This window comes from Macaca thibetana, chromosome 4, assembly GCF_024542745.1.
Source record: "Macaca thibetana thibetana isolate TM-01 chromosome 4, ASM2454274v1, whole genome shotgun sequence".
In the NCBI taxonomy this organism is placed as follows: Eukaryota; Metazoa; Chordata; class Mammalia; order Primates; family Cercopithecidae; genus Macaca; species Macaca thibetana.
Window position 1 is genome coordinate 95277614 of NC_065581.1, and position 27748 is coordinate 95305361.

A 27748-nucleotide genomic window follows, 5' to 3' on the forward strand; every position below is an offset into this window, starting at 1 on the left:
GAGCTCACATGAAGCCCTATTTTAAGGGCTTTGCATGGATTATTTTATTATTTAAACCTCACAGCGTTATTGTGAGGTAGCCATCATGAATTTTTTGTAGATGAGTACTTAGGCTCAGAGAGTTATCAGGGGCTGATTTTATAGCTTCTGCTTTAGAGCTCGCTCATCCCTGAGAAACATCACTGTATAACTTTCAATTTGTATTGTTTTTGATAAATAACATGATATTTATGTTAAATATGTTAATATGTCATGTTTACCTTATGTTAATATAACAAATAGTTATGTTAAATAACAAGGTGTTAACTTTCCAATGCTATTTCCTATCAATTTGGGATAGAATATTTTTTTCATTTTTCACTTATGGGGCTAATACATATTGTATGTAAGATGTTTTGGTGAGTTTTTCAGAAAGAAAATTTTGTTTTGGCTATGACCCTTTAATATTTGCAATGTTCAGCTCCATTAAAAGTCATTCCCCTGTTTGAGACCTTCGGTCCCTCCCCATTGCACATAAAGTAGGTTCAAACCCTGGCAGAATCTGGCCTAACCTACCTTCCCAACTGAATCTACCACTCCTCATTTCTATTAATACAATACTAGGCTTTTTGCCCTTCAATTGTAAAAGCCTGAAATATTTTTGTCTCATTGTCTTCGTTTAGGTGGTTCCTCTCAGCTGGGAAAGACTGCTTTGCCATCTTCAGCTGTAGAAAATCATCCTCAAGCTCAAACTTTGCCTGCTTCCAAAAACTTTTTCTACTTCTATCATCAGAATTTATCTTTCCCTCTGTTACTCTCCAATAATGATATAATGATAGAAATTTTACTGCCATCCCAAGACCTATGTTCTAGGCTTATTGCTTAAATGCATTATTGCTACAAAATATGCAGATAACCTTCTATTGAACATCTGTGTCCATAGTATTTTTGCTTCAATTAAATCATAAATCATGCATTGTCTATGGTTTATTTCTGTCATTTCTTTGTTAGATTATAAATTCCTTGATGTCTTCCATCTAATTCATCTTTTTATTCCTCCATGAAACCTAGCATAATCCCTCATATTGAATTAAATGGAAGCAGATATTTAAAGCCAACATAAAATGTTTTGAAATAGTTCTTAGGTTTTAATTAAAATCTCATTAAGTCTTAAGGTAACCACATATTAATGGTTACAAAAATCAGAGAAATTATTTCTCTCTCATATTTCAACTTTCTGGCTCTTACGTGGATCTTTTATTTACATATTCTTTGTATAATACTCATTTAACTTTAAAACACACTGAAAACCCTCTATATCCCAACACACTCCTGTTCTTCTCTGAGAAACACTTAACACACTCCATTGATTTGAATCAGAACTAGATGTTTTACTCCCAGAGTTATAATAAGCTATGAGACTCATTTACCTTTTGTAAGTGGAATTTTTTGAAGTTGATATGTGTTTTTTGTTTGATATGTGTATCCTCTCTTCTTTTTAATGTATTCATTTTTACATGTTTTTCTTATTTTTATTTACAAAAGAACACATAAATGAATTCTAATTAACAATGTCCTTGATTATTCTCCCTCAAACATTCTTTTCATTGCCACTCACTTCAATTTCATATGGTCATTCAGTCCATTTTTTCTGCTTATAAATGTATCTCTATGTACTTATAAAGGTAAAATTTGGATTTTTGTGTTAAATTTTGTATAAGTTAAAATACATTGTGTATATATTTTGGAGTGTGCTTTGTTTTTCTGACTTAAAAGACACATGAGCAAACATATATTCTCTTCAAATTTTTACCTATTGCATAGTTTTCCAGCCTAATGCTGTATCATACGTCATTTAAGAATTCATTGCCTATAGATGAACGTTTATATGTATTTTGAATTATAAAAATGGGTCAATATTCTTGTACATGACTTTTTGTGCACATGTGCAAGTATTTCTCTAGAATATATATCTAAACACAGAATGTGGGGATAAATAGATATATTTTAAATTTTAATAGATATTACCAAATTAGCCCCTGAAAGGCCTGCATATATTTTTATTCCCACTGAGAATAAATAAGATGATGCATTTTCTGTGCATCTTCTTCATTGCTGGATATTATCAATGTTTTTAGGTTTTGATATCCTATCCACTATTTAATTTCAGGATATTCATTACGCTTTCCTGAGTACTAGTGAGGGTGAAGTTAATTTTGTATGTTTGTCATCATTTTATTCATTTTTTAATGAATTTACTGTTTACATAATTTTGTATATTTACATAATGTTTTAATTGTAGGAGGTATTTCTATATTTTGGAAATTTATTTTTTATTATATACCTTAAAGTATTTCTCAGATGCTTGTCTTAATTATATGTGCATTGCTGTTGGTATGTTGGATAACTGGGTTTATTGATGCATTTTTGGCATATTGATTCTTTGTTTTGCCTTCAAAAGCCTCCCATTCCCAAGAATGTAAGTTTATGCTAATATATTTTGTTCTAATAATAGTGTACTTTTATCATCTTATATGTAGCTCTTTAATGTATATCAAAATTTGTGTGGATATGGATTCAGTATGCAACTTCACTTTTTTCAAATGCCTCTTTATCTTTTAAAAATTAAGCCAAGTGGATAAATTAGACCTATTAAAACTATAAAAATGAAGTCATTAAGCACAATCACAACATGCTTTTGCAAGCAAATTGCAACTCTTGGGCCAATAAAATATAGCTGTCCCCTGTTTATAGCTTGCTATTTTTACAATAGTTACTCAGATAGTTTGAACTCGAAATCTTTCTTCTCCAGGGTAGATTTTTTTTTCCTTAAGTACATCTTTTGGGAGGTCATCTAAAGAAATGTGGACAAATATCAAGTCCAAAAGGAGACCGGGTCATCGTCAGGCTGATGCATCTGGTATACTTAGAAACAGGAGTCAATTCTAGGAATCTCACCTTCTGCAAAACAGAAGTTTCAGGTGCTCCTCAGGTTGAAGAAACCATGGTATGTGCTGGTAGGGGCAGGAGCAGCATAGATGATAAGCTTTTATACCTAGAACAAAGAGCATGGGATATAAGGTGTCAGAGAAGTCCAAGAAGTAAGCAGGACAGAGATATGCTTGACTCCAGGCAAATATACACAACACTTAAGTAAAGATTTCATCACAGCCCTTCTCTACCTGTAATTATTCCTTAGGCACTGTTTCTAACCACCAGTTCATGTTGAAAGTACAAATTTTCTATGTATAGAGGAAATATAAACAGTGGCTTCGGACATTAATTCAAGGAGTTATTTCTACACCATATAGTTTCTATAAGAAGATGAAAAACAAAATCTAGACTGGAAGCTTCTATATCTTTTTGTACTGGGAAGCAAAATGTATAAGCAAGGGAGGAGAAAAGTAATTAATATAACGTTTATTATATGCTAATTGTTTTCTTCTTTTGAAAAAAATTTGACAATAACATTTTCATGTAGGTGCTATTATCCTTATTTTAGAGATGAGAAACAGGTTCAGAATGGTTACAGAGTGATAGAGTCAGGATTCCAGCTTCAAGCCTGGTTGGGATTACTCTGCCCTACCAACTGTGGAAGGGAAGTGGACACAAAGTAACCTCTATTCTCTGCCAGCTCTATCAGGATTTCCTCCAGCTGCCTTTATCCAAACGGCAGCCATCCAAATCACCCATTTTGCTGATTTCACAAAATACACTTTTAAAATGACATTGCTCTATTCACAATTGGTTTTGTGATTATTATCAAGCAAATTTGGGTTGGAACCAACCCAAATGTCCATCAATGATAGACTAAATAAAGAAAATGTGGCATGTATACACCATGGAAAACTATGCAGCCATAAAAAAGGATGAGTTCGTGTCCTTTGCAGGGATATAGATGAAGCTGGAAACCACCATTCTCAGCAAACTAACACAGGAACAGAAAACCAAATACCGCATGTTCTCACTCATAAGTGGGAGTTGAACAATGAGAGCACATGGACACAGGGAGGGGAACATCACACACCAGGGCCTGTTGGGGGTGGCGCTTAGGGGAGGGACAGCATTGGGAGAAATACCTAGTAGATGATGGTTTGATGGGTGCAGCAAACCACCATGGCACATGTATACCTATGTAACAAACCTGCATGTTCTGCACATGTATCCCAGAATTTAAAGTATAATAATAATAATAATAAAGATTAATAAAAGATATTGCTCGGTAAAGAAGTGTTCATACTCCTCAGTTCATGTTTTATATTGGATATTACACTGATTCACAAACCAGAATTCTTGTGTGGCAGCCTTCCTTAACAAAACCAACTCATCCTAAGAAGATGAGTAAAAGTTGATTTTTACTTCAAATACTAGTGTCAAAATGACTTAGCAGATGGGAAAAGGGGGGCAAAATTAACCCCTTTGTACCTGAGGTTGCATTTTTTTGAATTTTTGCAATCAGACCTTGACAATGACCTTAAGCAGTAGGATATAAATAGCTCACATGCTTAGCGTTCCAATAATGGAACACTAGGCATAAATGGCTAAAATGATTTTCCCAGCACTACCAAGATTAGAATTCACCTCCCAGTTAAGAAATCAACATTCAGAAATCATTCACCTGCAGAAGCACCACATCTACTTATAGCAGTTTGCTTTCCTTAGATTTGCAATAGTAAAACAAAATCTCTCGGGTTCTTGAAAAACCCTATATAATGTATTTTATAGAAGCAAAATGTCAGTACCCATTAGGTCAAGCAGTAAAACTCCCTCTCATAGAAACTGGCTGTGTTTTTAAGCGTGATTCATCATCATAAAGCATTCAGAGTCACTTTGTTCATTTTTTTTTTTTTTCAGACAGAGAACAGGTCAGTTTTGTTTTTTATTTTCCCTAGCATCCACTCATCAAACTTTCATAGAATCACAAACCATTTAATTTATATTCAGAGGGCTTATTGTTGTAGGTATTCATATGCTACAAATAAAACCCAATGAAAGTACATTTGGAAACTGAGTTGTAAGGAATACCTGGCTTAATTTTTAAAGAAAAGGAAAGCATCATAATTCTTTCTATTCTTTTTATTCATATGTGTATTTTGTTTGGACTTCAGGTGCAAACGGTAGAATTGATCACAATTATCTATGGTTCATAACTGACATTGATTCATTCAAAGCTTTCTCTTGCTTCATTCCTTTATTTACTCCCTTTACCCCCATTTCCCATTCCCATTCCCTTTCAAGGGCAAACATTCAAATATATTTTCATTTGTAAACTTTCATTTGTGTGTGCATTATTCACTGTGTGGGTTTTATTTCACTATTTTTAAGTTAAATATTTATATTTGTTCTTATGCCATATCTTATTTCAGGCTGTTATAACAGAATACCATAGACTAGGTGGTATATACACCAAAAATTTATTCTCAAAGTTCTGGAGTCTGGAAAGTCTAAAATCAAGATACAAGCATATCGGGTGTCTGATGAGGACCTGCTTTCTGGTTTGCAGATGGCTGTCTTCTTGTATCCTCACATTGCATTGTGCAGAAAGAGAGAAAAAAGCAAGGTCTCTGGTGTCTTTTTTTTATAAGGATCTACCCTTACGATCTAATCACCTCCCAAAGACCTCACCTACAAATATCATCACCTTGGGGATTAGACTTTCAGTATATGAATTTGAGAGAACACAAATGTTCTGTCCATAGCATGGTAGTTTCCCCAACTTGGAACTTAAACCCATGTTATTAATACACTGTTACAAAGTATTTGATTATCCTTACTCTTGTATCTTTGGAAGTACCCTCCTGATTTTTTTTTTTTCTTGAAGCCTATCACATTAGTGTTTTTGATATTAGACTTTCAGTTAATGTTAAATCTGTGATGCCTTTCTTATTTTTTACCAAAGAAAATCTTTTTTGAACCTTTGGCTGTATATAAAATTCTAAGTTCAAAGTTTATTTTCCATTAATACTTTAAAAATATGATATCTTGTTCTTTTTGTACTCAGTGTTGCTTTAATACATTTGACAGCATTCTGATTATTATTCCTGTGTAGGCAATCTACTTTTTCTCTATAGAAGCCTTTTATAATTATTCATTTTTCTTTGATATTCTTAATATAGAATGTGTCCCTATGTGCATTTGCTTCCTTACCACTCCTGTAGCAATCTATGAGCCCATTGTCATTTAAGATCATCCATCTAGTATTATTGTGAAAAAAATAGTTTTGATATTTTTTCAAATACTCTCTGATAACTCTACTCCTATTCTCCTACCAGTTTTCCTTTATGTTTCTATGTTTTACCCCTTCTTGCTGCATTCTGAGAGAGTTCTCTAATCTGTTCTTATGACTCACAAATTTGTTTTACATTCTTTATTTTGTAATCCTTATTATCTTGTTCATTTTTAAATTTTTTTTGTCTTGGTTTTGCCTTATATTACTCATGTTTCCTAATTTTCTTAGATGTATTTTATGCTTCTTTTACATTATTTTTGTATTGAGTTTTCTTAAAAAAAAAAAAACTGTAAGAACACCTAATATGCAACCTACTCTCTTAACAGCTTAAAAAGTATACAATGCAGTATTATTATTTGTAGGCACAATATTGTACAGCAGATCTCTAGAACCTATTCATCTTTTATAACTGAAATTTTATATTGCTTGATTAGGGCTCCCCATTTCCCTTTTTTTCCAGCTCCTGGCAACCACCATTCTATTATTTGCTTCTGTGAATTTGAATATTTTAGATATATAAGTGGAATAATGCAATATTTGTCATTCTGTGATTGATTTATTTCACTTATTTTAATGTCCTCCAGGTTCATCTACATTGCTACACATTGCAGGATTTACTTTTTTTTTTTTTTGAGGCGGAGTTTCACTCTTGTTGCCCAGGCTGGAGTGCAATGGCACCATCTCGGCTCACTGCAACCTCCGCCTCCCAGGTTCAAGCAATTCTCCTGCCTCAGCCTCCCTGGTAGCTGGGATTATAGGCATGTGCCACCAGGCCCAGCTAATTTTGTATTTTTAGTAGAGACGGGGTTTCTCCATGTTGGTCAGGCTGGTCTCGAACTCCCGACCTCAGGTGATCCACCCGCCTCGGCCTCCCAAAGTGCTGGGATTACAGGCGTGAGCCACTGCGCCCGGCCTAGGATTTACTTTTTAAAAGCTGAATAATATTTCATTGTACATATATACTATATTTTGTTTATCCACTCATCTGTCAATGGATGTCTGTGTTGTTTCTACCACTTAGATACTGTGAATAGTGCTGCTAGGAACATGGATATACAAATACCTCTTTGAGATCCTGCTTTCAATTATTTTGAATAGATACCCAGAAGTGGCATTGCTGGTAATAGCAAACCATCTGAAAAGGAAATTAGAAAAACAATCCTATTTACTATATCATCAAAAGAACAAAATACTTAGGTATAAATGTAACTAAGGAAATAAAAAACTTGTACACTGAAAATTTAAAAAGCATTGATTAGGGAAATTAAAAAGGACACAACATATGAAAACATATCTCATGTTCATGGATTGGAAGACTTAATATTGTTAAAATGTCCATACCACACAATGTGATATACAAATTCAAAGAAATCCCTATCAAAATCCCAATGGCATTTTTATACACATAAAAAATTCTAAAACATATATGGAACCACTAAATACTCCAAATAGTCAAAATAATCTGGAAAAAGAACAAACCTGGAAGCATTACACTTCAAAATTTCAAAATATATTAAAAAGTTACAATAATTTAAAACATATGACACTCGTATACATAAATAGAACAGTAGAATAGAATAAAGAGCCTAGAAATAAATACAAAAATATACAGTCAACTGATCTTCAACAAGGGTGTCAACAATCCATAATGTGCAAAGAATAGGCTCTTCAACAAATGAGGTTGAGAAAACTGGATGTCCATATGCAAAGGAGTGAAACTGTGCTCTTACACAATACGGAAAAATTGACCCAAAACAGATTAAAGATTTCAGTGTAAGACCTGGAACTGTAAAACTTGAAGAAAACAGTAGAAAAGCTTTATGGCATCGACCCTATTTTGGAAGGCAGCTATGCTCACTACTATACCACCAACACAATCGACCCTATTTTGATTTCATGGATATAACAAAAAACAACAGGTAATGAAAGCAAAAATAGACAAGTGGAACTATATCAAACGGAAAAAGCTTCACAAAGGAAACAATGAATAGAATGAAAAGACAACCTACAGAATTAGGGAAAACATTTGCAAACCATATATCTGATAAGGGGTTAATTTCCAAAATGTATAAGGAATTAGTACAACTCAATAGCTCAGAAACGAATAACCCAATTAGAAAGTAAGCTAAGGACTTGAATAGACACTTATTCAAAGAAGATACAAATGGCCAACAGGTATATGAAAAGATGCTAAGTATCACTAACCATCAGGGAAATGCAAATCAAAACTACAATGAGATATTAGCTCACACTTGTTAGGATGTTTATCATTTTAAAAAAAGACAACAAGTGTTGGCAAGGATGTGAAGAAATTGGAACCCTTGAACACTGTTAAGTAGAGATGCAAAATGATGCAGCTAGTATGGAAAACAGTCTGGAAGTTCCTAAAAAAAACTGAAGATGCTTCTTTTACATTTTTGGTCTACCTGTTTTAATAATTCTGCCTCACATGCTATAAATCTTTTGTTGTCTTGTTTTATTTTTGAGATGTTTGTTCTGGTCAGTTTTGTAGCTATTTTGGTCTGTGAGTTACTTTTCCTGATAGTGTTTTGAGGAAGGGCCAGGGACTTAGTGCAATTTCTACTTAAATTTGAGGAGAGGGGGTGAGTCCAGGGACCAGAACCCAATATACCACAAAATATTTGTTGATAACTGCACTTTGTTGCCTGGTCACCAGCAAATGCCACTAATGGAGGGTGACTTTAAGCTGTAATGAAGTAGCAGCATTAGGAGGAGTATATTTACCTAGACTGCCACTTTGTAGATATGAGTTTTTGGAGTAGAGGACTGGATAGCTAAAGATGGTTTGGTCATGCCACACTGCTCTTTCCTGGTCTTCACCCCTGGAGGGCTATATTACCCACCCCCCATCTTTATCCCTGTAATCAGTTAAAAAATAATCGAAATAAAAAGCAAAATAAGGACATGTCTTGTGAAACCCCAAACTGGGTGTAAAAACCTGTAAACCTTACTTGGATCTTAATTTAAACAATAATTTGTTTTAAAAACTGTAATTTATGAGGCAAGTTGAAATTTGAACACACATTCTATATACTAAAATCTTAAGGAATTATTGATTTTAGGTATAAGAATGACATTATAGTTATATTAAATAAAAACTCCACAATGTTTAAAGATACTTATTTAAGATACTCACCAATCTTTGTTATTTAAAGATTAAATATTATGAGTTTTAAAAAATAATATTGGAGGAGACAGAAGTTGCAGCATAGTCAAAATGGCATTGGTCATGAGTGGAAAATTGCTAAAAGCTAGAAAAGGGTACATGAAGGTTTATTTTACTTCTCTGTCTAGTTTTGTTTACATGTGAGTTTTTCATAACAAAAAGTTCAAAAACAAGATGTAGAAAATTTACCCTGATATTTTCTTTTATCCACATAGTTTATTACTGATGTTAAGAATGAAAAAATATTGATAAGTAAATAGTCACAAGAATAAATCATTAACATTATTTCAAGATATACCCTTTCTAATTCTAAAATTTTTTTATTGCTTCAGTAAGGATTTATAGAAATCCATCTCTGTTTCTAACATTGAGGCTAATATTACATATTTATACTCATTCAAACAACAAACATCAATGAGTAGCTTACTATACTTATGTCATAGTGAAATATAAAATGGGAACACAAGTATTCTTGAGGATGTGTTATTTATTTCCTTTTATTTTTATTATCTGAGTTTTGGAAATGTCAAATATATTTTCTGTTATACAAAGAAGTGTTAAAAACACTCTTTGTATTAGAAAGCTAGATAGTAGGCCGAGCACGGTGGCTCATGCATGTAATCCCAGCACTTTGGGAGGCCGAGACGGGTGGATCACCTGAGGTCAGGAGTTCGAGACAAGCCTGGACAACATTGTGAAACCCCATCTCTACTAAAAATACAAAAAATTAGCTGGGCATGGTGGCGGGCGCCTGTAATCCCAGCTACTCGTGAGGCTGAGGCAGGAGAATCACTTGAACTTGGGAGGCGGAGCTTGCAGTGAGCCGAGATCTCACCATTGCACTCCAGCTTGAGCAGTAAGAGTGAGACTCCATCTCAGAAAAAAAAGAAAAAAAAATTCCAGATGATAAATAAAGGCAGCTTTGTGGGTCATATTGTCTCTGTTGCTGCTATTAGGATCTGTTGTTGTAGGGTGAAGTCAGCCATAGGTAATGTATAAACAAGTAGGTTTGGCTATGTGCCAATAAAACTTTATTTAGAACAACAGCCTGTGTCCCAGATTTGGCCTGCAGGCTATCATTTGCTTAGAACTGATTTAGAGGCATCTTTACGTGTTAAAATACGTTGCTGAGATAGAGAAATTTGGATCAAGAAGTACTTGATTAAATAGCTGAGATTCAGTTCCCTAGGAAAATAAGGAGATACACAATATTATGCAATATTATATACATTTGAAATGTTACATGTATCATATGTTAAAGTAAGTCCATGCATCTATCCCCAAATGAATAAGTAAACTAATGCTAAACTAATACTAAACTAAGAACTTGCACAATAACAGTTATTTTGCTCTGCCCCCAAATTCCCCCATAAAGATAGCACTGGACAATTTTAAACAGAATTTTCATGTGGTTTCTGAGTTTTTAATGTTGAATTTTTCTACTTACATATTACTGTCTAGGAAAACAAAAATATACTTTATTTATCTAAAAGTGTACTATATTTCCAGGATTGCTTACCTTGGACACAGCAGGGTCTAGTCCATTATGTGTACAGCATTTCTTTATACTTGCAAAATTGTAACTATAGAAAGACAATATGATATTATTTTATTATTGTTGATATTAATAGAATTGTTCATAATGCAGTTGTTATTAATGATGCAATGTTATAAAAAGAATCCTTAATTATTAATGGCATTGATATGACATTATTAATTTTGATACTAAAAAGGACATTTCATTATTCCAGATGCAATTACATTGTTAGACATAAGTTATTGCTAATAGATTATACTTTCTGCAGTCTTGTTTTGGCACATGGTAATTAGCTGTAGGTTTATATAGCTGAATAAAAAACTGACATTGGGGTTTTATTTCAGGGTAGTAGAGGTTCAGAACAGTAACTCAGCAGAATAGGGCCTGGTTAGAAAAATTGTTGGCCAAACTTTTTTCAGCCCATGTCTGTCTGCTCAGGATGATGTCTCAGTCCTATACTTGAAGGGAGAGCAAAACTGACAGTACTAGTATGTAAAGATTTGGCTGGTGAAGGGGTTTCTGTCAGGTCATATTTTCTACACAGTAAATCAACACAGAAGTCTCTCTTCAGTTCGGCATTGGTTATTAAGATGTGATATTATCTTGTGATTTATATCATGTTGTCACAATGCATTTCATTTTGCTTTGTTTCAATAATACAATGAATTCTTTCATAATTTCTTTCAATTTGCCTCAGGAGTTGATATACTTTAGGCTTTTATTTCTTTATATTCTGCTCAGCTTTATTAATACAAGTGAAGAAAGTATATCCCTCCATAATTGCTTATAGCCTGTACAATGCAATACAGCATATTACCTCATTTTAGATAATTCTTTTGTAGTGGCATGATATTCTAACACTTAAAAGCTCAGTGTAGAAGCAAATAGCTTTGCAAATTACTTTATAATCTTGGTCAACTTCAACTGGTTATTCCCACAAAACACTTTAGTCTTTGTCCTTTAACAACTACCCTGCACTTTAAGAATCCTCAGGCACGACTTGAAGGGCAGTTGAGCAGAAACATTAATAGGAGTGCTGAAATATTCTCAGGCCAATCCTAGAGCAGGGTTTCGAAAGGCCTCTCATACTCTCTTCATGCCTCCATCCCCTCTTGACCTCAGCACATAGAAACGCACTTGCTGGGAGCTGTTACACCTATCGTGCTCTCATGCCTGGGGTTAAAGAAATAAGGTGCTGGTCTGATACTGACACAAGACAGGTTGAATTGGTGTTTATGTGCTTAGAAAACTACTTATTTTAAGCAGTTGGCGACTTCTTGCCTTTTTTATATCTGTCAGTAATCAGAAACTTATCATGAGAGGAAATTGCAGTGGGCAAGAAGCTGCAGTAGAGTCCTGTGTAACTGAACTTTAAAGACTTTGCATATTTTTATTCTCAAAATAAAAATATTACTATACAAGTTGAGGATTTATTCTCAAGAGAAAAATATTACAATTGAATTTAATGATTTTTAAACTTTCCTAAAAATTAGGATAAAAGAACAAAGAGGTCGGGCATGGTGGCTCATGCTTATAATCCTGGCACTTTGGGAGACTGAGACTGGCAGATCACCTGAGGTCAGGAGTTCGAGACCAGCCTGGCCAACATGGTGAAATCCATCTCTGTTAAAATACAGAAAACTTAGCCGAGCGTGGTGGTGGGCACCTGTAATCCTAGCTACTCGGGAGGCTGGGGCAAGAGAATTGCTTGAACCCGGGAGGCAGAGGTTGCAGTGAGCCAAGATCACACCATTACACTCGAGCCTTGGTAACAAGAGCAAAAACTCTCAAAAAAAAAAAAAAAAAAAAAAAAAAAAGGAAGAAGAAGAAAAAAAGAAGCATTACCTTCCTCATAAAATAATTATAACATCTGTAATACACTTCCAAATAGTAAAACATAAAGAGTCTAAAAAATGTTTAAGCCATACTCTAGGGGCAAATAGTTGTCTAATCAGGAAATCTCCCACCAAGGGTGGTCACTTAGCATTCAATATGAAAAACTGCTATCCAAAGGTAGCTATTAAAAGTTCTTTAGTTAGTTTTATCTTTCATCAAAACCAGATGCTTTGCTCATTTTTGTAGTGCCTAAAGTAGAAATGGGCTTTAACCACTGATATTGGTGGGTTGTTAATTAGAATAAAGGATATCATAAATGGCATCGCTGAAATCAGTGTATTCAATATAGATGCATTTGCTGGAGTATTGTAGACAATTCTCTATCCTCACATCATGAAATAAAAAAGTTCATGGATCCTGGGCTTTGTCCTTAGGAATAGAATTGTGGACTTCTCAAGTTTTCCAGATGATGTTCGGTCATGTGACTCAGAGAAGTTAGCTAAATTTGGCTACTACAATAGTATTGCATTTACCTTAGGTAAATTTTTTCTGCAAGGGTTTTTCAGAGTTTCAGAGAGAACAGAACATCAAACTTGTAGAACTATTTTATGAATTCTTATTAATGAATATTCTAGTAGCAAGTTGTGGGGAACAGTTAACCTCTACCTATCACAAACTTCCTGTGGCTTTCAAGATATACTTAAAAGAACCTAATAAGTTTGTATAACCAAATTATCTTAGGTCAGTTCATAATAAGAGTCAAAGTGGAAAAATAAAATTAAAAATAATCTAGAATTCATTGTATTTAGGATAAACAGTTTGTTAAATCTTCATCTTTTCCACTTATTTTTTGGGTGAAATAGGTCTATTCCAGAACCATGATTTAGATTTAGATTTAGAATAACTCCACAGATCCCTTCCTTTAGCTGATATGATGGAGCTTTTCTCAGCTACAGTCAATTTTGTTTCACTTTCCATCTTTTTGGTATGCTCTTGGCCACAGCTATGCTAATGGATCCAACTGGTTGAAAGTCAGGAGTCTTGTAATTTGTGTCTTCTAAGGGCAAAGGAGAAAGTCTGCTTTATTATAACAAAAAGGCAAAGTTATCTAATAAGCAGCATTGTGCTTGGGAAGTTGTAATTATGATTATGGAATTATTCAATTTAGGTTCCTACATCTGTGTTTCCTATATCAAATAATCAAAATATGTGTTCTTATTTTTACATTACTATTGCATTGTATTTCCCAAGTGATTTACATTTATAAATTAGCTTCTGCATGTGAGAGTCTGATGTGAAATGATTGTAGTGATGGTCTTCCCTCACTTCCATCGGGAGGTTATTCCAAAGGTTTAAAAATGATGTTCTGTTATATTATCAATTATTTTCTGATTGATTATTCACCTAGATTTCCACTTGCAAATTTCATTCACTACTAAACTAGGTAAAATGGTTTGAGGATTACATAACACCAGTGCAACTACAAACAAGTAATTACAAAAATGGAATCATTTATTTTATTGTGAATCAATCTCTCAACTTGGTAAGCAGTTTGTATAGTTCCAATGATCAGCATCATTTTTACTGGAAGAGGAAAGGGTAACTTGCCCAGAGCCACTTTGGGTCTAAGCCAGAATTGAAAATTGTAGCACTTTCTATAAAAAAGGAGGAAAAAGTATAAAAGCTCAATAGAAAATGGACAAAAGATATGAATTGATCATTGACAGAAAAATGGTCCTTTAACATATGAAAAGATGCTTATCCTCAGTATAATAAGAGAAATGCAAATTAAAGTTACACTGAGCTATCATTTCTCACTTATCAGATAGACAAAAATAAAAATTTTACAATATACTCTCCTGGGGAAGCCATGGAGAAGTAAGCACTCATACATTGTTGGTGGGAGATTAAATAGTATAACACCTATGGGAAATTTGGCAATTGCATATATATATATATATGTGTGCATATATGCATATGTATGCATGCATATGTAAGCAATATGCATATATATGTACATATTTATATCTATATAGTGGTAAGGAATGATCTACAGGATAAATTGTTAAGAGAAAATGTATGCTGCATTTTGTGTAAGAAAGTAGAAGACATATGAATATATATATATATACATATTTGCTTATATTCTCAAGAATAAGCAAGAGATGGATAAACTACAAACTAATCAAAATAATTACCTATAAAAGAAGATAAGGAAGAGGATAAGTGGGATGAAGATAGAAGCAAGACATCTGTCAATGCACCTCGTTACATAGTTTTGAGTTTGAAACTATATAAATGTATAGTACACTTTTAAAATAGCAACGTAAAAGGAATTCCTAAAAACTGAAAACAAACTAAAATAAACGAATCTAATTCTGTATCAGGTTGCTATTTTAACTACACAAAGAAGGGGATTACTGTAACTGACTTTAAAATAGTATTTTGTTTGCACATCCCTTGTAAAACCTAATTAATAGGAAACTAAGAAAGGAAGAGCAAAGATATGTTAAACTACATTTCTTTGATTATTGTTAATTATAATCATGGCTTTGTTATTTTGACACTATTAAAATATAGATCAAATGAACAACTACATTAATATTAGGAATCAAGATTTTTGAGTAATAGAAAAGACATAAAATTTTAAAATAAAAGAAGTTAGCCAAAAAACCTGTGATCTTTAACTTAAATCCAAATATTAGTACACACTCCTGGTTTGTTTCCATGTTTTGAAAATATATATATACACATCTTACAAGACAAGGCAAGAAGAAAAATGACTAACATTGAAACACAGCAAATACATAAAAATTCATGAAATCATATCTACTAAAAGCATTAAAAATAACTGATCCCATTAGAAGTTGATAGTACACAAACATATTCTCTTAATCTTATAACTAAAGAGAAAAAAATCTAGCTTTTGGCCTGCCTTTCCTGTACACTGTATTTCAGGATAGGCAAATAGTCATTGTGAGATAATTCTTCTTTATGGAATAATTCAGTCAATAAATGCAGAATAAAACATAGGTGTGAAAAATTATGATATTTTTATCTTTAATAAAATAATGGAGGCAGGACTTGATCATCAATGAAAGCTAAATCCACTGGGTGAAAAACTCATGAATTACTTGGTAATAGCTAAAAGTCTATGAACCCACTGCTCAATCCTATCACCACTAAAAATAGAAAGTCTGAGTATTACCTAGCTCATTAACAGGACATGATAAAATGTACATAGTAATACTTATTTTTTTTCCTTTTCTCCCAGCTTAAACCTGAATCTAATTAAATCTCTACATCTTACTACTCATTAATAGGAATTAGGAGTTAGAGAGTATTTCTCAACTTTTTCTCCATTACACCCCCCGCCAAGAAGCATTTTTAGTCATTTTGTTTTTTCCTAATGGCCTCAACCATTCTCTTCACATAAGATGGCTCTCCATATACTGTGGCCCTTTGGATTTTCCCCTGGTGGGCATACATCACCCACTTTGAGAATGCATGAGTTAAAAGAACAAATGAAATTACATCACAAGAAAGGAATCAACCAAATACATAATCTATAACTATTTTTCCCAAGAAAGCAATAAAATAAAAATAAAAACTAAAGAGAGAAGGGCACTGATTTTTAAAAAAGTCATTAAAGAAACATGTCATCTTGGTTGGGCGTGGTGGCTCATGCCTGTTATCCCAGCAATTTAGGAGGCCGAGGCAGGTGGATCACTTGAGGTCAGGAGTTCAAGATAAGAGTGGCCAACTTGGTGAAACCCAGTCTCTACTAAGAATACAAAAATCAGCCAGGTGTGGTGGTGCATGCCTGTAATCCCAGCTACTTGGGAGGCTAAGGCAGGAGAATCTCTTGAACCTAGGAGATAGAGATTGCTGTGTGCCAAGATTGCCCCACTGGAATCCAGCCTGGGCAGCAAAGTGAGACTCAAAAAAAAAAAAAAAAAAAAAAAAAAAAAAAAAAGGAAGGAAAGAAAAGAAAAGAAAGATGACATCTAAAAGCAATGTATAAATATATGAAACTTTTTTGGATTCAAACAAATTAACTGTGAACAGACATCTTTGTAACAATCAGATAAATTTGAGTAAGGACTGAGCATTAGATGATATTAAGGAATTATTGTAATTTTGGTGAGGTGTGATAATGACATGATGGATGAGGGGAAAATACCCTTATCAGTAGAGATGCATAATGGGGTTTTAGTGGTATGATATCTCAGATTTGCTTCAACAAACTCCAGAAGAAGAAGAAATATAGGATGTAGTTAAAATTAAAGTGAAAGAATACTATAAATTATGTGAAACTGGGTGGTAAATGAGGTTTATTAAAATTTTCTATTATTTTGTGTATCTTTGAAATTTTCCATAATAAAACTTTATCACACTAAATCACTCCTCAAAAAAATAGAATGATTTCAAATTAACAATTTAACATCACACCTCTAGGATGTAGAAAAACAAGACCAAACTAACCCTAAAGCTAGCAGAAGAAAATAAATAAACAAAATCAGAGCACAACTGAATGAAATTGAAACTAAAATATCCATACAAACAATCAACAATACAAAAAATTGATTCTTTCAAAGGATAAGCAAGATCGACAGACCACTAGCAAAGACAAAAGGAGGAAAGAACTAAATAAGAGCAATCAGAAATGACAGAGGTAACATTACAACTGATGCCACAGTAATACAAAAGATCCTCAGAGGCTATTATGAACATCTGTCTACAGATAAACTAGTAAATCTACAATAAATGGATAAATCCCTGGAAATACCCAACCTTCAAAGATTAAATCAAGAAGAAATTGAAACCCTGAAAAGATTAATATCTTGTTCCAAAAGTGAATCAGTAATGGAAAAAAAAAAAAAAAAACCTACCAACCAAAAAAAGCCCCTGACCAGATGGATTCACAGCTGAATTCTACCAGATACACAAAGAAGGGCTACTACCAATTCTACAGAAATAATTCCAAAAATTCAAGGAGAAAATCCTCCCTAACTCATTAAGTGAAGCCAGCATTACCCTGATACCAACATGTAACAAAAACACAATGAAATGAAAACTGTAGGCCAATGTCCTTGATGAACACAGATGGAAATATTCTCAACACAATACTAGCAAACTAAATCTAGCATCTCATCAAAAAGTTAAATCACTATGAACAAGTAGGGCCCATTCCTGGGATGCAAGTTTGGTTCAACATATGGAAATCAATAAATATGACTTACCACATAAACAGAAATAAAAACAAAAACCATATAATTAGTGCAACAGACACAGAATAAGCTTTTCTTAAAATTCAATGTTCCCTCCTGATAAAAGCCTTCAATAATCTAGACATCAAAGGAATGTACCTCAAAATAATAAGAGCCATCTATGACAAACCCACAGCCAATATCATACTACACATGCAAAAGCTAGAAGCATTCCCCTTGAAAAGTGGAACAAGACAAGGATGCACATTCTCAACACTCCTATTCAACATAGTACTGGAAGTCCTAACCAGAGCAATCAGCCAAGAAAAAGAAATAAAAAGTATCCAGTTAAGAAAAGAAGAAATGAAATTATCACTGTTGAAAGATAGATACGATTCCATACCCAGAAAACTCTAAAGACTCTGACAGAAACCTCGCAGACCTGATAAACTACTTCAGCAAAATTTCAGGATAGAAAAATCAATGTACAAAAATCAGTAGCATTTCTATGTACCAATTCAGTACAATCTGAGAGCCAAATCAAGAGTGTAATCTCATTTACAGTAGCCACAGAAAAAAGAAAATACCTAGGAATACATCTAATCAAGAAGGTGAAAGACCTCTACAAGAGCTACAAAACAGTGCTAAATGAAGTCATATATAACATAAGTGGAAAAACATTCCATGCTGATGAATTGGAAGAATTGATATCATTAAAATGGCCATACTGCCCCAAAAAATCTAAAAATTCACTGCTATTCCTATCAAATTAAAAACATCATTTGTCACAGAATTGTCACTAAAATTCATGTGGAACCAAAAAAGAGCCTGAATAGCTAAAGCAATCCTAAGAAAAAAGAACAAAGCCAGAGGCATCACATTATTCAACTTCAAAGTACACGATATGGCTATAGTCATCAAAACAGCATGGTACTGGTACAAAAACAGACACATATATCCATTAAATAGAATAGATAACCCAGAAATAAAGCCACACACCTATCTTCAAAAAAGTTGACAAAAATAAGCAATGAGTAAAGGACTCTCTATACAATAAATGGTGCCAGGATACCTATCTAGCCATATGCAGAAGAATGAAACTGGATCCCTATCTTTCACCACATACAAAAATTAACTTAAGGTGGATTAAAGACATAAATGCAAGACCTTAAACTATAGGAATCCTAGAAGAACAGCTAGGAAACACCATTCCAGATATTGGCCTTGGGAAAGAATTAAATTCTCCAAAGCAATAGCAACAAAATCCAAAAATTGACAAGTGGGACCTAATTAAACTAAAGAGCCTCTGCACAGCAAGAAACACTATCAACAGAGTACACAGGCAATCTATGGAACAGGAGAAATTATTCACAAACTATGCATCAACAAAGATCTAATATCTTGAATCTATGAGGAAATAAATAATTAAACAAGTAAAAAACAAATAACTCCATAAAAAATGGATAAAAGACATGAACAGACACTTCTCAAAGAAGACATACAAGTGGCCAACATGAAAAAGTCCTCATTATCACCAATCATCAGAGAAATGCAAATGAAAATCACAATAAGATTCCATCTCACACCAGTCATAATGGCTATTAATAAAAAGTCAAAAAACAATAGATGTTGGCAAGGCTGTGGAGAAAGGGAATACTTATAACTGTTGGTAGGAGTGCAAGTTAGTTCAGCCACTATGGAAAGATGTTGGAGATTTCTCTGAGAACTTAAAACAGAGTTAGCATTTGACTCAGCAATCCTATTTCTTGATATATATCCAAAGGGAAATATATCATTTTACCAAAAAGGCACATGCTCTCATATCTTCATTACACTGCAATTCACAATAGCAAAGTCTTGGAATCAACCTTGGTAGTCATCAGTGGTGGACTGAATAAAGAAAGGGTGGTAAATATACACCATGGAATACTACACCACCATAAAGTAGAATGAAATTATATCCTTTGCCGCAAAATGAATGTAGCTACAGGCCATTATACTGAGTGAATTAACACAGGAACAGAAAACCAAATACTGCATGTTTTCACCTGTAAATGGGAGCTAAACATTGTGTACACATGGGCATACAGTTGGGAAGAATAGACACTGGAGACTACTAGAGGAGGCAGTGGGCTGCAAAACCACCTATTGGGTACTGTGCTCATTACCTGGGTGATGGGATCATCCATACCCCAAACCTAAGCATCACATAATATACCCAGGTAACCAATCTGCACATGTACCCCCTGAATCTAAAATAAAAGTTGAAATTATAAAAGTCATAATGAAATATTTGTAGAACAACTGTAAGAGTATACCATTTAAACATCTTAGAATAGCCCAGGTGCAGTGGCTCACGCCTGTAATCCCAGCACTTTGAGAGGCCGGGGCAGGAGGATCACTTGAGGTCAGGAGTTTGAGACCAGCTTGGCCAACAAGGTGAAACCCCATCTCTACTAAAAATACAAAAATTTGCCAGGCATAGTGGCAGGTGCCTGTGATCCCAGCTACTTGGGAGGCTGAGGCAGGAGCATTGCTGGAACCCGGGAGGCAGCGGTGGCAGTAAGCCAAGATCGTGCCACTGCACTCCAGCCTGGGCAACAGAGTGAGACTCCATCTCAAAGCAAAAAACAAAAAACAAACAAAAAAAAGCACAACAAGAACAAAAAACCATACTTATACTTTGTTATATAATTCAATAGCAATGATTCATGTAATCTATTGGGTAATCATACCACTTTGAAAAATTTGGACCACTAACTTATTTAAAAATAATCTTTCCACACGATGGAGAAATAAAATGTAAAAAAAGCCACTCATCTTGGCAATGATATTCATGGGACTGACATTGATAGAATTCCAAAGACAAAAATATATTTTTTTCATTCATGGTCATATGGAAAACCCTACATTCACTATTTTTGGATTCCTAAAGAGTGACATGTGATAACTATGACTCCAGTTTCTTTCCTCTGCGTCAATCTTCTCTTTCTTTTTAATGTATTTTCAGTGGGGAAAGATAATGAAACTGAAAAATGGGGAATTGTGCTATGTCCAATATTTGCCTGAGAAATGCCATAGCCTCAGGTCAAAGTAGATAGCCAAATGGTGTTTTCCCTTCACTATTGATAAATTGTTCAGCAGTGAAAATATTCCACTCATTTCAAACATACTGGTTTGTATATTAGATGCCAAAAATAAATTTGTTTGGATATTCTTATGATAAAATTAAATAATCCTGTTTCTAATATGTAATGTAGGCCTAAGTTGCTGATTCCACAAAAATTCTCAAGAGAATTGATGTTTTGCATAATGAAATATCTCAAAAGAATTAATTTTTGGCATAGATCTGTGTAGTTAAATGCCCAGTCTTTGTTCCATTCAAAGTTATAACAAGAGTGTTACTATTTTTCCTTTCACATTAAATAACATTTGGCTTTTGCCATTTTTTTTTTTCAGAAGAACAAAAAGTGTTCTGCTGAAAAGAATTAAAAGCCATGACCCCGATTAGGTGTTTATTATTGTTAATGGTGGTGGTGTCATTTTATAGCAATTTCTAGCTATACCTCCAATACTTCCCAGTGACATCAGAAAACAATAATGACAGAATTTTCTAAAGCTGAAAGTGAAGCATATATCTCAAATGAGGAGAGGCTTTGATATATATTTCAAGATCTTGTACTAAACCAAGGTTGATTTTAATACCTGCATATCATGGACAGATGAATAACAGAAACTTGTCCAATTGAGAACAAAATGTTGAACTGTTTTAAGTTCTGTTGATATTTGATGAGTTCATTATTTTCTTTCCCATTTACTCTCCAGCTAAATTCTTTTTTTTTTTTTTTTTTTTATGGAATTTCACTCTGTCACCCAGGCTGGAGTACAGTGGCATGATCTCAGCTCACTGCAGCTTCTGCCTCCAGGCTTCAAGCAATTCTCCTGCCTCAGCCTCCCAAGTAGCTGGTGTTACAGGCATGCACAACCATGCCTGGCTAATTTTTGTATTTTTAGTAGAGACAGGGTTTCACCATATTGGCCAGGCTGGTCTTGAACTCCTAACCTCAGGTGATCCACCTGCCTTGGCCTCACAAATTGCTGAGATTACAGGCATGAGCCACTGTGCCCAGCCTGTCCAGATAAATTCTGTATAGTAAGTCTGTAGTTGTGAGCAGGTTTAAAACAGAACTTTATCAAATGTACTTCATATTTGTTTATGAAATATTACCATTTCTATTATTTCCCCTTATTATGACAACTAAGTTTTGACAAAAATAGAATTCCCAGGAAGATGAAAGGATTTTTTTTTTCTTCCAGTAAAGCCAAATTGCAAATAAAATAAGGTACTTTTCAGCAATGGTATTAATATTGAGTTTTAAATTAAAACTATCTCAAAATACTTAATCCTGATTTATAATTTTTCAGCTAAGCTACAAGTTTCTAAATTGTGGAGCTGGTTTATATCTAATAAAAAACAGATACTTTTAATAGAAAAACAAAATTAAAACTGAAGATAAATAATTCTACATATTTCAACTGTTTTCAGCCCCTCACATTGATTAAGACTTGACTCAAATGTAATCTTAATGAGGCAATAGATGTGTTTCCAAGGCAGGTGAGCAAGGAGAGGGAGTTAGAAACTATCTGATATGTGTGATATGCAGATTTCTTACTCTAAGAAAAATATAGAAGACCCAGAAATATTTTGAATAGAGGAATATTTTTAATAAGTGACTCCATTATAAATTTGGAAAGTTATTTAATATTGAATTTAAAAGCTTAAAAGTCATCATTCTCACTTACTGTGGGACACTTGAATCTTTATATAATTCAATGCAGAATATTTTTAGCCTTTATGTATGTTCAAGATTGTGTTGGTTGTTGGAGAATTAAAAAAGAAAAATGAGTTTATGTAAATATTTGTGACCCATCCTGTCTCAAGAAGTTAACCAAAAAAGCATATTTCAATCATTTATCAAATATATGATTTATATTTTTTGACATTTTATGGGTTGCCTTCTTACCCTGTTGATAGCATCTTTTTTGATGTGCAAAATTTTAAAATTTTCATGAATCCCAATTTGTCTATTTTTTTCTTCTGCTGCCTGTGCCTTTGGTATCCTATTCAAGAAGTCACTGCCCAACCAAATATTACAAAGTATTTTCTCTGTTTTCTTTTAAAAATCTAATAGCTTTGGGTCTAACATTTCGGTCTTTGATATCCAGAATATATAAAGAACCCCTAAAACTCAACAACAAAAAAGAAACAATCCAATTCAAAAATGGGCAAAGGGCTTGAATAGACATTTCTCCAAAGAATACATACAAATGGCAGGTAAACACATGAAAAAATGCTCAATATCACTACTTATTAGCAAAATGCAAATCAATAATACAATTAGATACCGCATCACACTCATTTGTATGGCTAAAAAAATACAGACAATAACAAGCATTGACAATAATTTGGAGAAATTGGAACCCTTATCACTGTCAATGGGAATATAAATGGTATGGCTGCTATGGGAAGAGTAGGACTTTTCCTCAAAAAGTTAAAAATGGAATTACTGTATAATCCAGCAGCTCCATTTCTGGGTATATGCCCCCTAAAATTGAAAGCAGGGTATTGAAAAAAATACTTTCACCCATATTAACAGTAGCATTATTCACAATAGCTAAAACAACCCAGGTGTCCCTAACAAATGAATGAATGAGCAAAATGTATTTTATACATACAATGAAATATTATTAAATGTTAAGAAAGGAAAATTCTGCAATACACAACGTGTGAATCTTGAGGACATTGTGCTAATAATATAAGCTAGTGACAAAGAGACAAATAATGTATGACTCCACTCATATGTGATACTTAAGAGTCATCACAGTAATCAAAAAAAAAAAAAAAATAGCATAGCCGGGCACGGTGGCTCACACCTGTAATCCCAGCACTTTGGCAGGCCAAGGCGGGCAGATCACAAGGTCAGGAGATCGAGACCATCCTGGCGAACATGGTGAAACCCCGTCTCTACTAAAAATACAAAAAATTAGCCAGGTGTGGTGGCGGGCGCCTGTAGTCCTAGCTACTCAGGAGGCTGAGGCAGGAGAATGGCGTGGACCCGGGAGGTGGAGGCTGCAGTGAGCCGAGATCGTGCCACTGCACTCCAGCCTGGACGACAGAGTGAGACTCTGTCTCAAAAAAAAAACAAAAAAAACAAAAACAAAAAAACTAGCATAATGGTAGCCAGGGGGTGAGGGGAGGGAGGAAAGGGGAGTTATTGTAGAGTTTCAGTTTCACAAGATGAAGAGTTATGGATGGATGGTGGTGATAGCTGTGCAATATTGTGAATTTCTGTAATACCGCTGAACTGTATACTTACAAATGGTTATAATGGTTAAATTTTATTTTATGTGTATTTTGCCATAGTAAAAAAATAAAGGGTTCATGTAGATGTTATGAGCTAGAAATGAAGCTGGAGATGGAAATTAGCTAAAGAGAAGTATATTTTCACTGGGCTTTAAGAGTAAATTTTTGCCAATAAACCTTCTCTTCTGAAAAAAAGGTGTGAATGCAGGTGGGCAAGAGGTCATTTGAGCTGGGAGCTCAAACTCGTGAAAGTGTAGAAAGGCATGAAAGTCAGCATATATACTTGTTTAGGGAACAGTGAACAGATCCGAGTGACTGGAATATGAAATTTGTGAAGAGTTAATGTTAGAAAGATAACTTATGAAAAGACTATGAATGATCTCAACAGTTTATTGAGTTTTTCTTTAAGAAGTGAAGTCATTGAATAGGGAATGTGGTGACTAAACACACAGTTTAAAAGTCAGATTTCAGAGGCAAAGAGAAGTGAGAATTGAAGAGGCAATAAGATAAGTGTGGGGAATTGCTCAAAAGACTACTGCAATTGTGCCTGTATGGGAAAATAACAGTGGGCATGAAAAAGGGAAGACAGAAATAGAAGGAAAACATTGTTGAAACTGAATTGACAGGGCTTTGCAAATGATAAGAAAAGTGAATGGAAGGGAGAAATGGGAAATGAGAAAAAATGGCAACATTGTTAAATGGGAAATAGAAACATAGGAATTGGGAGGAAAGAATTTGTGATGGGATCAACTGATATGGGTTCTCTCTGAGGCCTGATGAGTTTGATATGTTATAGAACATGCATGTAGAATTATTTTCAATGTAATTAGAAGTGTAGATCTTAGGAGAATGATAAGAACTAAAGACATATGTGAAAATTAGTGGTGACTGGAGGTTGGTTAAGGTCATGGGAATATCAAAGTATGATCTGGACTGAAAGTAGGATTGAGTTTTACACCTGGTCTGCCAGCCACCAGGTAGGTTCTGGGTAAATTGCCTCCGCTCTGGGCCTCATCTTTACACATCTACAAAATGGCCTTGTTCTCTTTGTAGGGCTACAGTAGCAATCACATAAGTTGGTGAATTTGAAAGCTCTTTATAAAATACAAAGCACAATATAGACTCAGAGACTCAAAAATATTAAATATTTGCCAGTCACAAGATGACTTATCCATTTAGTATTTTATTCATTATTATGTACAAATGAATATACTTTTTCATTTTACTTTTCAGTTACATTTATACTCTTTGAACTCACTTATCTTTCTCTACATGTATGATGTCTGTATTGTGCCTTGTAGCATTGAGAACATTCTAGTGGACAATAGAGGTAGGGTAATGTGAAATCCAAAATAAATACACAATGAATTTTTGTCCTTGGGAAGTTTTCAATTAAGCTGGAGCACCAGCATATGCACAGAAAGCATGGTAAGAAGTAGGCAGTGCAAAACTACCAAAAGATGATGTATGTCCCGGGGGAATGCAGAGTAGAAAACAGTCAGCTGGCTGGGAGTTTTAAACGAAAGCATTTAGGCAATGAATTATGTTCAGTCCAAATTATAAAAGGGAGTGTGAGGCATGCATTCCTAGAGAGAAAGAAAGAAGGTGCTCCAGGCATTTGTTACAGACGATTTATTCAGGTAATAGCCATGCTAATGAAGACTGCTGTTACCCATAATCACTACTGTCTGCCAGCAGTTCCTGAACAGTGTGCACAGAAATCACTTGGAAGCTCAAACTCTTCACCAGGAGGTGGTAACTCAGGATGTCTGAGAAATATACTAAAGCATATGTATTCTTTTAACTCTCCCAGGTGATTTTGATGTGTCCAGATCCCTGGTTAGATACCACTATGCCAGTTATTTCCAATGTTGTTTTTACATTTAAATTTCTTCGAGACTTTAAAATTCCAAAACTCAACTTATACCTCAGAGTAAGTAAATCACACAATATCTGGGGGTGAGGGGAAAAGAAACATTCATCAGTAGTTTTTAAGTTCCCATGGGTGAATACAATGCACAGAAATATGGGAACCACTGCAATTTCCTCTCTCCCTTAATCCACTCCCTAGAAGGAGGAGGAACTCATATGAGTAAAGGAAAAAATGGATTCCAAAAGCACATGTATGCCAATGTGCTAAACAAAGAAGCTTCTGTTTGAAAACGGGCAAACATTTCTGTAGAGACATGTTTGAGATCCCATATTTCTTATGACATCTCAATATCTTGGCTCCTCCAGTTAAAAAAAATATTTTGTGTTGCTCTTCCTTCCTTGGGTTGCTCTTCCTTCACTTCTCCCCATATAGCTAGTGCTACAGAAGTGGTCTGGAGGTTCATCCCACAAGGGGAATATAATTCTCCCTCTCTTTCCTTTAGAACAACAATCAGGAAAAGAAAGGAGAAAAAAAAGGAGTTATGAGGCATCTTACATAATTTTGATTGTGTATGGAAGATATATGTTATTTAATAAAGGAAAATCCTACAACATAGAATATAAGCAGCTAGCCAGATTTTAATGTGCTTGACCCAGCAACTTTCAGATGGGACTAACCACTAAATCCACACTATAAAACTGATGAGTTAAAGTCTTTTTACATCATAAGTCTCAGGATTTTTTTATTCTTTTGGCAAATGAGAAGTTCTCCCTGACTTGCTTCTTCTTGGAAAGAACCACTAGAACAACATTGTGTTTTCCATGCCTTCAGTGTAGCTTATTTCCTTTGTGATTGCAGTTTCCTCTGAAGTGATGTGTTAGGAGATTTTGGAGCTCAATTCTCTGTATCAGCCCATTCTTAAAATGCTATAAAAATTCTACCTGAGACTGGGTCATTTATATAAAAAAAGAGGTTTAATTGACTCTGTTCCACATGGCTGGGGAGGCCTCAGGAAACTTATAATCATGGCAGAAGGCAAGGGGAAGCAAAGCATGTGTTCACAAGGCAGCAGAAGAGAGAGAGACAGTTCAGGGGAAAGGGCCAGACACTTATCAAACAACCAGATCTCAAGAGAACTTCCTCACGATCATGAGAACAGCATGGCAGAAACTATCCCATGAGCCAATGACCTCCCTCCAGGTCCCTACCTTGACACATGGGAATTACAATTGATGAAATTGGGGTGAGAACACAGAGCCAAACCACAGCATTTCACCCCTGGTCTCTCCCAAATCTCATGTTCTTTTCATATTTCACAACCAATCATGTCTTTCCAACAGTCCCCCAAAGTCTTAACTTATTCCAGCATTAACTCAAAGTCCAAGTCCAAACTCTCATCTGAGACAAAGCAAGTCCCTTCTGCCTATGATCCTGTAAAATCAAAAGCAAGTTAGTTACTTCCAAGATACAATAGGGGTACAGGCATTGGGTAAATGTTCCCATTCCAAATGAAAGAAACTGGCCAAAACAAAG